The 13,472-nt window shown below is 44.9% G+C and overlaps 1 protein-coding gene across 5 annotated transcripts in view; it reads right to left on the reverse strand.

Annotated features, from left to right (window-relative positions):
* The window catches only part of LOC138786003 (hematopoietic SH2 domain-containing protein-like), a 57,637-nt gene that overhangs the window by 21,702 nt on the left and 22,463 nt on the right, over positions 1 to 13,472 (reverse strand). For 4 of the 5 annotated variants that reach the window (XM_069962592.1, XM_069962594.1, XM_069962593.1 and 1 more), the window contains one exon: positions 690 to 775. The exons of the other annotated variant lie outside the window; for it this stretch is intronic. The gene's annotated coding sequence lies outside the window, so the exon portion shown is untranslated. The remainder of the gene's footprint in view (positions 1 to 689; positions 776 to 13,472) is intronic. 5 annotated transcript variants of the gene reach the window in all.

The following is a 13,472-nucleotide window of genomic DNA, read 5'->3' on the forward strand; positions in this document are numbered from 1 at the left end:
TGGTGTTGCTGTTGCTGTTGGTGAGGTGCAGTAGATATCAGCCAACAGAGAGAGGAGGTATTACTGTTCAACAGTAACTTTACTCAAACATCAAGTATACTGAGTATAGGTCTTTTATCTGTTGAGTACCTTCATACTCGCCGATCACAGAAAAGTCAATAAGTCCAAATTTCTCTCTCAAATACAATACATATATCTCATATATAAGATAATAGCAACTTAGGTGAATATTCACAAATATGGTGCAATAGGCATAAGTATCACAATAAATAGTAACTTAAGTTATAATATGGGATTTCCTCTGCCCAATGGGAAAAACTCAAATTCATTAATAAGGTACTTGTAAACAGCACTTGTAATCAGCGATCATTATGGAAAAGAGTACCCTTCAACTTTTAAGAGTCACTTGACACAGTGTCCATTTTAAAGTTATCCTATAAACACCTGAAAACAAGAGAGTTTGGTGACTGTTGTGGTGGTGACGAGATTACATAAGATTTCTGGCACTGTGAATCTGTATAGTGTACTTTGTAAGCCCCTTTTTGTAGATAAAGGTCCTCTAGCAGACAGAAAGTAGTGCCTATTAGAGTCTTTGCATAAAACAGGGATTTTTCAATAAACTAGCATTGCATTGACCTCTGTGGGTGCATATTCTACATACACTTCTATTTTTTATTTAGAGCGCTTACTGTGTTCTCAGGCTCAGTCACATGACCACTCTGCCTGTGTTTTCTTTACTTCCTGTGAAATTCTGTTCCCTTTCTGTTTCCTTTTCCTGCCAGTGAAGGAACAGTGAGTTATCAGGTGGGTGGGGTTATGCATATATTTCTTTAGCCACACCCCTAACATGTAACTGCGCTGGGCACTCCGCTGAGAGTAGTGGTAGATGGTAGTACCGGGTAGGATCCCGGGCAGCTGCCTGCCAGATGTTAGGTCACGGTTATGGCACGAGGGGATGCAGCTAACCAGCAGGAACCTGACCATGCGGAGCCCTAGCAATTCTTCGTTGTCCTTAGTCAGGGCACCAATAATTACACCAATGCCAAGGTTCAGAAAGAATGGTAGCTTTGTATTTATTATAACGGTGGTAACTAGTAGCAACAGTCTCTCCGGATGCAACCGGTATAAGGCAGACTTGATTAAGGCAGAGTAATGGGTGATGCTGCAATAGGCTGTGATGATAGTGTACTGAATGATGGGAGTAGTAGTGATACTGAGAATAAGATGCTGGGCGGAATGGAACTGAGATGAATACTTGCTGTTGATGATTAGAGAAGATGATGAGAGGAATGACTGAAGAACGGCACCCGGATCTTGTGGTTAGGATGGGAATCTTGAGGACTTGAGAATAGAACACAGCCAGGAACACTTCTTGTGGAACTGGAGCAGCAGAGCACACATACCTTTCTCTTGACAGGGGAGAGAGGACACACACAACTTGTCCCCCTGAAGGTGGAAGACAGGACTGAGGCAGACAGGAAGTCACATGGTATCCTCAGCCAAAGCTCGATGGCCATTGGGGTTACCATGGAAGCAGGGGCATTCACGTGACATCAAGCCATTGCATCATCACACCATTAGGACATATAGGACCAAATATACATGAGAAGTACCATACTTGAACACTGGGGGGCGACATATTACCCTTAGGCACTGATAACTGAATATGCATACAAGAAATAAATGGAATAGCAGACCTGAATACTGAGAGGGGTGACACAATACACACAGTTTGCAGTAGACCATAGCTTTCCAGAACAGAACTGGCTATAATAAAGGTGTAGAGATAAAGTGACAAATAAATACTTTGTTCTGGGACACTGCATAACTAAAATCTGAGCCCAGAAGAAATTGCATCAGTAAGGACAGCATGACAGACTACAATCTCTGTACAGCACTGCAGCATAGGTTGGAGCTATAAACAGTAAATAATGGAACTATGTCGGTGATTTATCAAAACTTGTGCAGAGGAACAGGGAAGCAGTTGCCCAGAGCAACCAGTCAGATTCTAGGTTTCATTTTCCAAGGCCTCTTTCAAAAATAAAAGAAGCAATCTGATTGGTTTCTATTGGTAACTGCTCCCCTGCACAGGCTTTGCTAAATCTTCCCCTATATTGTTACTATTGTAGTGTAAAGATGTACAGTGTTAGGGCAGTGCTGCTGCTGTGTGTAATATGGAGAGGAGAGAGGCTGCTGCTGTGTGTAATATGGAGAGGAGAGAGGAGACTTCACCTCATGGTAGTCACCATGTCATCTATTAATCTATTGCTGAGCTAAACTTGTAACAGAATCCTGCCTCATTGAGACCCCGCCCACCAGTAGGATGGCTACTGTAGTGTATATGTAATCCAGGACTACAACTCTTATCATGTACATGTGTGCTGGGGTTTGTAGTCCTACAACAGATAAAAGTGTGAAAAAACTAGTTGATTTGATAACATAACTAATTGGCAGACACTGAGCCACCATGCTGCTCAAAAGGACACTTTTAATACACTTAGTAATACAGACATTACCTGCCTATGGGTAGAGTGGGTGGAGCTACAGGCTTGCAGAGATGTGATGTCACTGCTGACCTGGAAGTTCTTCATGTAAACAAACACAAATACAAAAAGTAGCAACAGAGGAGGAGGCCCAGGGACACAGAGGAGAAAAAAGGTGAGAGAAAACCACTCAGGGAAAGGGACAGATTACAAATTATTCACATTTCCAATAAGAAAAAAATGTTGGACAACCTCTTTAACCCTTTGAGGACCAGGCCCAAAATGACCCAGTGGACCGCGCAAATTTTAATCTTAGTGCTTTCGTTTTTCCCTCCTCCCCTTCTAAGAGCTCTAGCACTCTCAGTTTTCTATCTACAAGCCATGTAAGTGCTTGTTTTTTACAGGAATAGTTGTACTTTGTAATGGCGTCTTTCATTTTACCATAACATGTATGATGGAATTCCAAATATATTATTTATGAAGATATAAATAGGTGAAATCGTAAATAAGAATGCAATATGGTAACGTTTGGGGGGTTCCTGTGTCTACGTAATGCACTATATGGTAACAGCGACATGACACTATTATTCTATAGGTCAGTCCGAACACAACCATATGCAGGTTACACAGATTCTCTAATGTTATATATGTATTTTTTTTATGAAATCCTTTTTTTTGGCAATTAAATATTAATAAAATGGGCCTATTGTGACGCTTATAACGGTTTTATTTTTTCACCTACGGGGCTGTATGGGGTGTCATTTTTTTCCGCCATGATCCCTAGTTTTTATTAATACCATATTTGTGAAAATCGGATGTTTTGATCACTTTTTATTGATTTTTTTTAATATATAATGTAACATAAAATCGGTAATCCGCGCACTTTTTTCCCTCTTTTTGTGTACGCCGTTCGCCGTTCGCAATGACGCTTGTTATATTTTAATAGATCGGACAATTACGCACGCTACGGTATATTATATGTTTATCTATTTATTTATTTTTATATGTTTTATTTATATAATGGGAAAGGGGGGTGATTTAGACTTTTATTGGGGGAGGGGTTTTGGGGTAGTGTGTTAGTGTTTTGAACTTTTTTTTTTTTTTACACTTTTGAAGTCCCTTTGGGGGACTTCTACATACAGTACTTTGATTTCTACACTGATGAATGCTATGCCATAGGCATAGCATTGATCAGTGTTATCGGCGATCTGCTCATTGAGCCTGCCTGTGCAGGCTCAGTGTAGCAGATCGCCGATCGGACCGCACGGAGGCAGGTAAGAGACCTCCGGCGGCCCGTTTTACCGATCGGGACCCCCGCAGTCACACTGCAGGGGTCCCGATCGGTAAGTGACAGGGGACTCCCCCTGTCACTTACACTTAAACGCCGCGGTCGCGGCGTTTAAGGGGTTAATGACACGCGGCAGTGCGATCGCTGCAGCGTGTCATTACCGGTGAGGTCCCGGCTGCTGATTGCAGCCGGCCCCCACCTGCTATGAAGCGCGCTCCGCTCCAGAGCACGCTTCATAGCGGGAGAAACACCCAGGACGTAAGGTTACGTCATGGGTCGTCTGGGGACAGACTTCCATGACGTAACCCTACGTCCAGGGTCGTCTAGGGGTTAATAAAAGACGTCAGTAGCAATCACTGTAGTAGGGTGTTTTTAGAACACACTAAATCCTATCAAAACTAACCCCCCGCCATAACAATAAGCAGTTTTCCTGCCATATACATTGCTCAAACGCAGTGGAGAGCTGCCTGCAACATCCTTCAGCATGACCGGTTTGGCACTGGGTCAGTAATGGTCTAGGGTGGCATTTCTTTGGAAGGCCGCACAGCCCTCCATGTGCTCGCCAGAGGTAGCCTGACTGCAGGACAATGCTGGCCCTCATGTGGCTGGAGTGTGTCAGCAGTTCCTGCAAGATCAAGGCATTGAAGCTATGGACTGGCTTGTTTTAAGGACATTACATCAAAGTTGGATCAGCCTGTAGTGTGTTTTTCCACTTTTATTTTGTGTGTGACTCCAAATCCAGGCCTCCAATTGTTAATAAATCTAATTTTTATTGATGATTTTTGTGTCATTTTGTTGTCAGCACATTCAACTTTGCACCGAACAAAGTATTCAGTGAGAATATTTCATTCATTTCCTTCATTCATTCATTAAGATCTAGGATATGTTATTTAAGTGTTCCCTTTAATTTTTGAGAAATGTACATGGTGGAATGACCAGGCACTTTTCTTAAACGTTACAGGTGGCCAACATGACACAACTTAAACACTGTCCAATGGGATATAGATAATCCAAACCATAACTGTCAAAAGGGTGCAAATTATATGAGACTCTATAACTGTCCCTACTTGCCAAGATACTCTTGCAGGGCCAAGAGATAACCTCAACCTGTGGCCCATAAGACATGTGGGCAACCTGTGGCCCTCCCTTAGGGGTGTACTTTACCTCCTCGCCAGGTTATGTATAGAGTCCAGAAGGTAGTCCCTTTTAACAGAGGTTCTGTAAACAAACAGACTACAGCCCTCTACTAGGTCTTTTACAAAGTCATACCTTTGCAGTTTGTTGAACTCCTGCACGATTGACTTGTGGGAGCGACATGTATATCTTCATGCGTTTTCCATGTGTTTTTGGTGTTTTTAAGTGTTTGTCTATTTTGCTGTTTTTTTTATGTATTTGTGACAATAAAGATGTTATTGAGAACTTACTTAATATACTTGTTATAGGTTTGTGGGTGCTCCATTTATTGTTTCTCTGTTTCTATTCATGGTATGTTCTGTGGTTAGAACATGGGCAGCATCCCGTATGTACTTATATAGCAGCTCCCACCGGGTCTTGACAGTTGACAGTTGGTGGTCTGGCTTGGCCAGAGTAACATCTAACCTCCCTGCATCACCTCAGTAATCCTGTCAGGCTTGAGGTTCAGTCTCCTAACCTGTTTCCAGGCAGCTATAAGTACTACTACGTGTCCTCAAAGTCTCAGTAGGACATTCTCTGTATTTATTAGTGCTAGCTGTCAGATTGGTGAAGTGTTAGAGACTCCCCCCCCCCCCCCCCCCCCTGAAGCTAAGGACTCTGGTCAAGCCAGCAGATATTCATCATCAAATGCTGCTGTATTGGATTGTACAAAGTTATTCTTCAAGTAAAGTTTCCATACACTTGCACCGCTACTGTGTAAAGACTTTTACTAAAGACATTCCCCTGTGTATATGCTGAGAGGCAGGGGCGTAGCTAGGGGTTCAGTCTAGGGGGGCGAGTGAGTCTGAGTGGGCCCCCAACCATAGTTACCCATAGGAAACCCCAGCAGGTGACAACGATTTCTGAATAATAAAGGGTCATTTCTACTACATTTCTTATAGTGAATAAGGATAAAGAGCAGTGTAAGAGGCTTTTACATCTGGAATATAGAACCACAAAAAAAGGAAAAAGGGCTTAACATTAGAAAACTATAGCTGCCTTCTTCCACAGACAGCACCACTCTTGTCCTCAGTTTGTGTGTGGTATTCGACTAAAGTGAATAGAGCCAAGTTGTAATACCACACACAACCTAAGAGCAGGGGTGGCGCTGTTTTTGGAAGAAAACAATTATTATTTTTTTAATTCTGTAAAACCCTTTTAACCAGATTATCTTTGCCTAAAAATCTGTAATAACCTGTAACATGCAGTACATAAACATGCCTAGAGATCAGTAATAACCAGTAACAGGATGTATATTGTAATAACACCCTGTATATTGTAAACTGTACACATCAAGGGCATTGTAATAACCAATAATACACTGTATATTGTATACACCTAGAGATCAGTAATAATAATCAGCTGCTGCCATAGGACTAGTGCATTGGCATCTTTGTAGAGTAGTGGCACAGCACAGGTTAGGGTTACTGTATATTATACTGCACATACTGAGCAGTTACACTACAGTGCGGAGTGACAGAGGATGGCGGCTTTACTACAGTGCAGAGTGACAGAGGATGGCAGTTATACTACAGTGCAGAGTGACAGTGGATGGCGGTTACAGTACAGTGTGGAGTGACAGGATGGCGGTTACACTACAGTGCGGAGTGACAGTGGATGGCGGTTACACTACAGTGCACAGTGATAGTGGATGGCGGTTACACTACAGTGCAGAGAGACAGTGGATGGCGGTTACACTACAGTGCGGAGTGACAGTGGATGGCAGTTACACTACAGTGCGGAGTGACAGTGGATGGCGGTTACACTACAGTGCGGAGTGACAGTGGATGGCGGTTACACTACAGTGCGGAGTGACAGTGGAAGGCGGTTACACTACAGTGCGGAGAGACAGTGGATGGCGGTTACACTACAGTGCTTATTGACAGTGGATGGCGGTTACACTACAGTGCTGAGTGACAGTGGATGGCGGTTACACTACAGTGTGGAGTGACAGTGGATGGCGGTTACACTACAGTGTGGAGTGACAGTGGATGGCGGTTACACTACAGTGTGGAGTGACAGTGGATGGTGGTTACACTACAGTGTGGAGTGACAGAGGATGGCGGTTACACTACAGTGCGGAGAGACAGTGGATGGCGGTTACATTACAGTGCTTATTGACAGTGGATGGCGGTTACACTACAGTGCTGAGTGACAGTGGATGGCGGTTACACTACAGTGCGGAGTGACAGTGGATGGCGGTTACACTACAGTGCGGAGTGACAGTGGATGGCGGTTACACTACAGTGTGGAGTGACAGTGGATGGCGGTTACACTACAGTGTGGAGTGACAGTGGATGGCGGTTACACTACAGTGTGGAGTGACAGTGGATGGCGGTTACACTACAGTGCGGAGTGACAGTGGATGGCGGTTACACTACAGTGTGGAGTGACAGAGGATGGCGGTTACACTACAGTGTAGAGTGACAGTGGATGGCGGTTACACTACAGTGCGGAGTGACAGTGGATGGTGGTTACACTACAGTGCGGAGTGACCGAGGATGGCGGTTACACTACAGTGCGGAGTGACAGAGGATGGCGGTTACACTACAGTGTGGAGTGACAGTGGATGGTGGTTACACTACAGTGCGGAGTGACTTTTTACATAAGGAGGAAAGAAAGGATGTCTACAGTGCTGGGGGTGTATATAATGCAACAGGGAGGGGGTTTATACAGCATATAAAGTACTGGGGGAGAGGGAGATCTCTGATGTGCTGGGGGGGGGGGGCATCCCTACAGTGTTTGTTAAAGGGATTCTCTAATATACCCTGGGAGGGAGAGCATTGCTGTGTTGATACAAACAGCTGGGCAGCATGAGATGACAGCAAGCAGAGATACTGAGTTTGGTCCTCACCTACTCAGTGTGCTTGCTGTCACCTCATGAGCTCAGCCATCCTGTGCAGCTTCAGAGGTCTGTGCAGATAAGGTAGTCACTGCTTGGGGGAGGGGGTCTCTGAAATGCGGGGGATGAGGGGATCTCTGATATACTTGGGGAGTTTTTTCTTTACAGCACTGGGGGATGGGGGTCTCTGATATGCTTGTGGAGGTTATTGTGGTACTAGTGTTAGAGGGAGAATCACTGTGCTTACATACAAACAGCTGGGCAGCATGAGATGACAGCAAGCAGAGATACAGAGTTTGGTCCTCACCTGCTCAGTGTTCCTGCTGTCACCTCATGAGCCTGGCCATCCTGTGCAGCTTCAGAGGTCTCTGCTGGGGGGAAGGGAGATCTCTGAGGTGCTGGAGAGCCCTATTACACACTGCTGGGGGGAGGGGGAGGGGGAGGGGGAGGATTGCTGTACCCACAGCTGAGCAGTATGAGACCACAGCTAACTGAGTTTGCTGCTCACCTGCTTAGTCTGCCTGCTGTCACCTCATGCCGCTGCCAAGCCATCCTGTGGGGTTGCAGGGAGCTTGTGTAGATAACGGTCCTCCTAGCTCCTGCTCCCACACTTGCACTGGGCACTTCCTCTCCCCTGCCATCGGGGGGCGGGGCTTCCCAACACATACCCACATGGCTTTGCCGGGGCTGTCTCCTCAGAATCAGGACAGTCCCGGCAGCTATGCATTAACATCTGAGACCTTAGTAGGCCCCTGCCTGAGTGGGCCCGGGAGCGACGGCCCCCCCTGCCCTACCCTAATTTCGCTTCTGCTGAGAGGAGAAGGGCCCTGGCACCCCCGGACCCCACTGTGACAGGAAGGTTACAGAAGGTGAGCCCTAAGGTTGCACTACACCACCCAGCAACAACCCCTCAGTATATTAAAGTACACCGCATATATATACCGTATTTTCCAGCGTATAAGACGACTTTTTAACCCTGAAAAATTGGGGTTAAAGTTGGGGGTCGTCTTATAAACCGGTTACAGTCATCACATATGGTGGGGATGGGGCCATTTTTGAGCCACCACTACTATATTGAGCTACCCGGCTACCACTAAAAAAGAAAAAAAACATTTAACTCACCTAGGGCCCGTTCCCGGCCTCCCGTATCATTCCAGGCGCAGGCACTGTGACGTACACCTGCGCCGGAGACGGAGATCGCCTAACCTCTCTCCGGCACAGCTTGTGTACACCAGGACACGCCAGGAACAGTACATGAGGCGCGTGCGTGAGTTAAATGTGTTTTTTTTTATTTAGCTGTAGTTAACCCCTGCCTGACCACAGCAGGGCTGCGGTCAGGAAGGGTTGAACAGTTTCCGGTATATCAGACGAACCCCTGACAATCTGCTTAAAAGTCAGGGGTCGTCTTATACGCCCAGTCGCCTTATATGCTGGAAAATACGGTATATTTATATATATATATATATATATATATTGAGGGCCGTCTTAACAGCTGCAGCTGCCCTAGGCACTAAACCTGAAGATGCTCCATCTTCACTCACCCATTAGCATCATGATTTTCTAGTATCTGAACATCATATTGATATCTGAGTATTAGGCCGTGCAGTGTCCCAGAACAGGCCCTTTGGTCTGCTGTTCTATCCTCACACTTTTATTATAACCATTCCTGTTCTGGAAAGCTATGGTTCACTGCAAACTGTGTGTGTTGTGTCACCCCTCTCAGTGTTCAGGTCTGCTATTCCATTCATTTCTTGTATGCATATTTAGTTATCAGTGCCTAAGGGTATTATGTCACCCTCCAGTGTTCAAGTATGGTACTTCTCATGTATATTTCACTGTATTACACTGTAGATTTGGGGAGTTTTAGAGGAAAACAAATTGTTTATTTACTTTTGAACACATTGTTTGCTTTTGTTGCTTGTTTGTTTTTTCTTTCTTTATACATAATATCCCCATATAAATGAGCGCCATGTTTGACAATGCGGCCCAATGTACATCTTGTGCGATGTATGCAATCCTTGATCAACCGATCGAGGGTGCATACCATTGTGGGAGATGTGTGCATGTTGCTGATTTGGAAGCCCAGATCCTGGATCTAAATGAGCGGCTGCAACGATTGAGATGCATTAGCAAACTGGAAAGGGGTCTGGTGCTCACTGAGCAAGCACTCCAAGGGGTAGATGGGGGAGAGAGTGATAGCATGGAGGTACAGGAGGAAGAGGCAGCTAGTTGGGTCACAGTTAGAAAAAGGGGTAGAGGGAAGAGTGTGAGGGAGGCCAGTCCTGATCTGGCACACCCCAACAAGTTTGCCAAATTGGCGGATGAGGGGGATGTTGATTCAGGGGTGGCATTGCTGCAGCAGGACACTGCCTCTGAAAGCCAGGGGGGTGTCTGCTCCTGTGGGAAACAGGAGTTCAGGGCAGGACAGGCAGGTACTGGTAGTGGGGGACTCAATTATTAGGGGGACAGACAGGGCAATCTATCACAAAGACCGGGATCGTCGAACAGTGTGTTGCCTTCCTGGCGCTCGAGTTCGTCACATCGCGGATTGGGCTGACAGATTACTGGGAGGGGCTGGCGATGACCCAGCAGTCATGGTGCACATTGGCACCAATGATAAAGTTAGAGGTAGGTGGCGGGTCCTTAAAAACGATTTCAGGGACTTAGGCAGGAAGCTAAAAACTAGGACCTCCAAGGTGATATTTTCCGAAATATTACCTGTACCACGAGCCACACCTGAGAGACAGTGGGAGATTAGGGAGGTAAATAAGTGGCTCAAGAGCTGGTGTAGGATAGAGGGGTTTGGGTTCATGGGGAACTGGGCCGACTTCTCGGTCGGTTACAGGCTGTACAGTAGGGATGGGCTGCATCTCAATGGGGAGGGTGCAGCCGTGCTGGGGGAGAAGATGGCTAAGAGGTTGGAGGAGTGTTTAAACTAGGGACCGGGGGGGAGGGCAACTACAATATAGTAAGTGAAGACAGAGTAGATGGAGAGCTGGGCCTAGATTATGGAACTGGGGGTGGAGCGGCGGGAGGGGTTAGAATAGTCACTAGTGATAAAAGGAAAGGGAATATGGACAAATATATTAAATGTATGTATACTAATGCTCGAAGCCTCACTAATAAAGCTGAGGAATTAGAACTCATAATGGTGGAAGAGAAATATGATATAGTGGGGATAAGCGAGACATGGCTGGATGAGACCTATGACTGGGCCGTTAATATCCAGGGTTATAGTCTATTCAGAAATGACCGTAAAAATAAGAAAGGGGGAGGGGTCTGTCTATATGTTAAATCATGCCTTAAGCCTATTCTGCGGGAGGATATAAGTGATGATAATGTGGAGTCTCTTTGGGTAGAAATAAGGGGAGGGACGAAGAATAATAAAATTCTTATAGGAGTGAGTTATAAACCTCCAAGTATAGTGGAAGAATCAGAAAATCTTCTTATAAGACAAATAGATGTGGCAGCGAAGCAGGGGGAAGTCATTATTATGGGGGACTTTAACTACCCAAATATAAACTGGAAAGCAGAAACCTGCAGCTCCAGGAAGGGAAGCGTGTTTTTGGAAATAGTAAAAGATAATTACCTTTCCCAACTAGTAGAGGAACCAACAAGAGGGGGGGCCCTTCTGGACCTGATCTTAACCAATAGGCCCGACAGAATATCAAAAATAGAGGTGGGGGGTCACCTAGGTAATAGTGACCATAACATAGTAAGTTTTCAATTATCCTTCAATAAAATTATTAGTAGAGGGGCTACAAAAACATTACATTTCAGGAAGGCTAATTTCCAAAAACTAAGAGAGGACCTTGGGAACATAGACTGGGACAATGCCTTCAGAAATAAAAGTACACAAGAGAAATGGGACATATTTAAGAGCATCCTGGGTAAATCGTGTGAACGACACATACCATATGGGAATAAACGTAGTAGAAATAAGAGAAATCCAATGTGGTTAACTTCAGCTGTAAGGGGTGCAATAAATGATAAGAAACAAGCATTCAGAGAACTAAAACAAGAAGGTAGTGGGGAAGCATTGAGCAACTATAGACAGAAGAATAGAATGTGTAAAACGCAAATAAAAGAAGCAAAAATAGCAACAGAAAGAAGGATAGCCACAGAAAGTAAAACAAATCCCAAAATGTTCTTCACCTATATAAATAACAAAAGACTTAAAACCGAAAATGTTGGTCCCCTCAAAAATAATCTGGGTGAAATGGTGGAGGGGGAAGAGGAAAAGGCCAATCTACTAAATACATTCTTCTCTACTGTATTCACAGAGGAGAATCCCATAACAGACGACATGACTAGGGATAATGTTAATCCTCCCATAAATCTCACCTGCCTAACACAACAAGAAGTGGGGAAACGCCTTAAAAACATTAAAATCCATAAGTCACCGGGCCCAGAAGGTATCCATCCTAGAGTTTTGCAAGAATTAAATACTGTGTTGGACAGACCGTTATTCCTAATATTTAAAGATTCTATTACGACAGGGATTGTTCCACAGGACTGGCGCATAGCTAATGTGGTACCAATATTCAAGAAGGGGTCAAGGAGTGATCCTGGAAACTACAGGCCCGTAAGTCTAACATCTATAGTAGGTAAAGTATTTGAGGGGATTGTAAGAGATGCTATACTGGAGTATCTTAATGAAAATAATCTTATGACGCAGCACCAGCATGGATTTATGAGGGATCGGTCCTGTCAGACTAATCTGATCGGCTTCTATGAAGAGGTAAGTTATAGAGTGGACCTGGGGGAGGCTGTGGATGTTGTGTATCTGGACTTTTCAAAGGCATTTGATACTGTGCCGCATGAAAGGTTGGTCTACAAAATGAGGATGCTGGGACTGGGGGAAAACGTATGCAAATGGGTAAGTAACTGGTTGTGTGATAGAAAACAGAGGGTGGTCATTGATGGAAAATATTCAGATTGGGTATAGGGTAAAACTACTTCCGAAAAGGACCTGGGGGTATTGGTGGACAGTAAACTCAACTTTAGTGATCAGTGCCAGGCAGCAGCTGCCAAGGCTAATAAAATAATGGGGTGCATCAAAAGAGGTATAGATGCTAAAGATGAGAACATAGTTTTGCCTCTTTATAAATCACTAGTCAGACCACATATGGAATATTGTGTACAGTTTTGGGCACCGGTATATAAGAAGGACATAGGTGAACTGGAGCGGGTGCAGAGGAGGGCAACAAAGGTCATTAAGGGAATGGGTGGGTTACAGTACCAAGACAGGTTATCAAGCTTGGGGTTATTTACGCTAGAAAAAAGACGTCTTAGGGGCGATCTGATCACAATGTACAAATATATGAATGGACAGTACAGAGATCTTTGTAGTGGTCTTTTTACTCCTAGGTCTGTAACAATGACAAGGGGGCATCCTCTACGTCTAGAGGAAAGAAGATTTCATCATCAGCATCGACGCGGGTTCTTTACTGTACGAGCGGTAAGACTGTGGAACTCTCTGCCACATGAGGTTGTCATGGCCGATTCATTAAATAAGTTCAAGGGAGGCCTTGATACTTTTCTTGAACAATAAAATATTACAAGTTATGGGCATTAGATTTCTGGTGATACGCTGATCCGGGGATTGTTCTGGTTGCCATTGCAGTCGGGGGGGGGGGGGGGGGGGGAGTTTCTCCAGGTGGTGGGGCGGTTGTCTTCTGCCCCA

Source organism: Dendropsophus ebraccatus, chromosome 3 (assembly GCF_027789765.1).
Source record: "Dendropsophus ebraccatus isolate aDenEbr1 chromosome 3, aDenEbr1.pat, whole genome shotgun sequence".
Taxonomy (NCBI): Eukaryota; Metazoa; Chordata; class Amphibia; order Anura; family Hylidae; genus Dendropsophus; species Dendropsophus ebraccatus.